We start from the raw sequence: 4599 nt of genomic DNA, 5'->3' as shown, positions 1-4599 counted from the left end.
CACTAAACTAAGAATACACTAACTACACTAAACTAAGAATACACTAAGCACTAAACTAAGAATACACTAAACTAAGAATACACTAACTACACTAAACTAAAAATACACTAAGCACTAAACTAAGAATACACTAAGCACTAAACTAAGAATACACTAACTACACTAAACTTAAGCCCCCAATATACTGCCGCGTACGTCCATATGTAGAGATATGCGCGTACGTACGCGGAGGTACGAGTGTACCTCCCAGGGCATGTCCGTTCAAAGCTCAAATTTTTACGACCGCATACGCGTACGCGGTGTCGCACAATAAACTGCCCAGCGACGGACTGTTTTGTATGCGACACCAATGTATTAAATTCCCCTTCTTCATCTCTGATCTGGCCTTTTCTTTTGTTTTTTTGCCAAAAGGCAAGTGATCTCTTCCTCCTCTGTTCATGCCATGACTGAAATGGTGAGAAATGAAGGAATTTGTCACGAGCGAATTAAACTCAGGTCCAGCATGGCTGCGGGAGGGTCTGGAGATTTCCTGGTGGGTTGGTCTGATGTGTGGGCTGTAGAGCCAGCGCTCCCTGTTTTTTTTTTTAAATTATTATTTTTTTAGATCTTTTTATTAACAACATATAAACACAGAACACCGCTGTGGCTGAGGCTGCCAGCACTTGCTTTTTTTCCCTTTTTTCCGACCTGTCAATCAATCCAGTAGGCGTGTCCGCAAATGACCAATCGGCGACCTCAATTTGTCCCAAAGGTAAACGCCCCTTGTCTGTGAAGCTGCTCTGCAGCTGCTCAGGGTGTATGCTGGAGTACGAAGTCGGAACCCTCTGCGTACAGTACGCGCGTACATACGCATGGACGGACGTACATGGCAGTATACTGGGGGCTAAAGAATACACTAACTACACTAAGCTAAGAATACTCTAAGCACTAAACTAAGAATATACTAACTACACTAAACTAAAAATACTCTTAAGCACTAAACTAAGAATACACTAAACTAAGAATACACTAACTACGCTAAACTAAGAATACACTTACTACACTAAACAATACACTAACTACACTAAACTAAGAATACACTACCTACACTAAACTAAGAATACACTTAGCACTAAGCTAAAAATTCTCTAAGCACTAAACTAAGAATACACTAACTACACTAAACTAAGAATACACTTAGCACTAAACTAAGAATACTCTAAGCACTAAACTAGGAATACACTAACTACGCTAAACAAAGAATACACTTACTACACTAAACAATACACTAACTACACTAAACTAAGAATACACTAAATTTAAGAATACACTAAGCACTAATAGTACAAAACAATGCGCCAAGCAACAGCTTCCTTTTCATCCCTGGACCCATTGCTGCACCTGTAAATAAAGATCACTTTATTTTTTACTTTTGACTCTGTCATCCTTTTCAGTCTGCTTACCTTGCGATCAACATTAATATAATCATGATACCTGGCAACCTTCTGGGTGGAATTTGCATGTTCTTCCCATGCAGCATGGGTTTGCTCCAGGTATGATACAAATCCTGCCCTCTTCCATCTTAAAACACAATACTTAATGGTTCCCCTTTCTTGTAAGAGTCCTTAGACAAATAATTTATTATTACTTTCTAAATTCATGTATTTGTGAACACTGCATAAAGCATTGCCAATCATTTATAAAACAGGTATTAAACATTACATTTTTATGGATCTTGGGAACTTCCTACCATTTATTTAACTATACAAATGCCATTGAGATCACAGATCTCTTTTTCAAAAAAGGCCTTGACCTAAAGGTAGTCTAAACATGCATGTTTTGGACCATGGGAGGAAAATGGAGTATCCAGAGAAAACACACAAATGCCATGCATATAGACCCCAGGCCCAACCTGGGGTTTGAACCCAGGCCCCTCTTGCTATAAGGCAGTGCTAACCTCTAATTCGTCATGCTGTAATTGTAATATAGCAACTTTGGGCTGGAATGAAGGGCTTTTTTTTTTAACTGTTTTTATTTTATTTTATTTCCTATCCACAGTTTTTTGAAGACCATCAAGCCCTTCACACCCTCCAGATCAGTTACCGAAAATAATGCCTGGTTTTCAGTCAAACTTGAAAAACTCAATTTGGTGTTGGGCATGGAGATTTTTAATCAATCAGTTAAAACAGTCATATTTAGTTTTTCTAAAACTTTACTCATGCACACTGCCAATCTATTTAGTTTTTGTACTTTTTGTAAGAGCTGTATGAGTAAAATAAGCTACTGATGAAGTGACAGATGAGCACGCAGCTTTGACACTTGGGTGGTGGGTGTGTCGATGTGTGTGTGACTGTTACCAGGTATAAATGGCGTGTTTACCGGCATTCTGACTTTGTATGGATGAGGAAGTTGGGTGCACCCGGGGTCGTCATATTTTCTGTTGACTGTGTTATAAGATGCCGTAGCGAGTTATGCCAAGCATTTATCAATTGTTTGGACCTGGTCAGAATGTGTCTCAGACTGTGTAATGTTTAAAGCATGGAAATTTGAAATGGAATAAACCGATCATTGCATAAAGAAGTGACCTGGAGTCAATTTGGAAACACGCATCAGACCGTGATTTCCCTAGTTTAACCCAGTGTGCCCCTCAACACCATCATAAGTTTGCCTCATAGTTATTTTTGTTAAATCAGATAACCTCTAATCTGCAGCAATCCAGTTTATCCACCAGCAATGCCATGTTTTCAGACAAGCCTACAGTCAGCCATATTTGGCACTGGAGTGGCCAATTCTTTAGCCTGTATGCATGTGGCTCTGCAATTTTTTTTTTTTTACCAAATATTTACTCATGCATAATAAAACTGTTTTTGTTCTTTACATCCAAACAAAATCTCTCATTGGGTCAAAATAAACCTTACTCCTTACACTATGTCACAATATCTGAATGCTAAACTGTTGCTTTTTGTACCAGTGTAGTTTTTCCTGCCTCTGAGAAGATTCCAGCAACTTGAGGTTTTTTGGTGGTAAATTCCTTTGGCTTCCTTCTGGCAAACTGTAGCCAAAGTTGAAGCAGTAGTAAAAACAACAACATTAGATTAAATTTTCTCATTTCACATCAGGAAGGACACTGGTTTACCTTAAGTAATACTGAGTCAAAGACTTGATTGAATTTCACTGATGTCATTACGAGGTCACATTTCACTGTGTAATATGATATAAATTCAGTTATCCCACCCCTCCCTTCTCTGTCTCTCCCTGGCTTGTGCTAGGGACTACTGTTTGTGCTTTTAAGCTTGCCTCTTTCATTGTGTCCACACCACATGATGGATGGTCTCATCCTTTACAAATATTTTATTGTGTCTGTCAGAAACCAGAGGTGGTATGTGCTTCTGTGTTAAACCGCCACAATGCATGAAATCAGGTACACACATATGTACAGACAAAAAAGCTAAAGTTGCTGAGAGACAGAAGGCCACTTTGAAAGTGCAACAAAAAATCTTGTGGTTGTGTGCAAGATGCTTGCAGAGATTCCACTCTTTTTTTTTTTTTTTTTTTTACTAAGCTTTTTTATTGGGAAATTCTACAGATTTTTCTCCAGCAACAAAGAAAACCTCAGACATCTAAAGGTTTGGACTTTTTTTTTTTTTAGCTCTATAGAATAGTTATAAATGAAAATTAATCTTAATGAAGTTGTCTCGCCTGGAGGGTAAACTTTTACAACAGAGAGAATTCACATCACTTTGAAGGCAGAAATGATGAGCTTGATGGAGAATGCAGTGTGTTTTGTCCTAATTCTTTATAATGTCCTTATAACTGCTGCATTTGTTGGTATTAGTGCTTCATTAGACGTCTGTTTTTATGAAAGAACATAGCCCACTTCTTTTAAACATCCATTTATCTATCTTCTTTACGTTTTTGTTCCACTTCAGGGCCACAGGAAGCTGGTGCCTATTTTTAGTGGTCGGTGGACAAGAAGCAGGTTACACCATAGATAATATCCACTAGCAACTACTTACACTCTCATGCCTGGTGACAGCCACTGATTACATGCTTTTATATGTGGAAGAAATCAGGAATACAGTAATCCCTCGCTACTTCGTGGTTCAACTTTTGCAAACGTACTCTTTTGCGCTTTTTCAACGTAAGCTTGTACACGACACACGATTGTCAACTTTATTACTAATCCCAATTGGGACGGTATGGGATAAAAAGTTAACAAAAAAAAAAAACTTAGACAGGCGCCACCATTCTGTAGTTTTCTTTCAATAAGCCTATACTGTATTGACAGTCAAAAGAACTACATGGCCCAGATGCCAACAGTGCTTGCAACTGCTATTTTCTGCCAAAATGGAGGGAAAGTTTTGCAACACAGTCAGAAATATCAATGTATCAAGCTCACAGAACTGGCAGGAAAGTCGCAAATAATCCTGAAGCTTCCTGAAGCTCAGTTATTCATTCAACCTTTATTTATACATTATCCACATGTATCCTGATGCATGCTCAATAATCCAGGTAGAAAAATCCAAAAAAGTTCAATCTGGTCCTCTGGACATTCAAAAAAACAAAAAACAAAACAAAGCAAAAATATATATAGAAACGTTTCGTCTCTCATCCAAGAGA

Source organism: Nematolebias whitei, chromosome 2, assembly GCF_014905685.2.
Source record: "Nematolebias whitei isolate Nwh7 chromosome 2, NemWhi1, whole genome shotgun sequence".
In the NCBI taxonomy this organism is placed as follows: Eukaryota; Metazoa; Chordata; class Actinopteri; order Cyprinodontiformes; family Rivulidae; genus Nematolebias; species Nematolebias whitei.
This window is presented reverse-complemented; position numbering follows the sequence as displayed.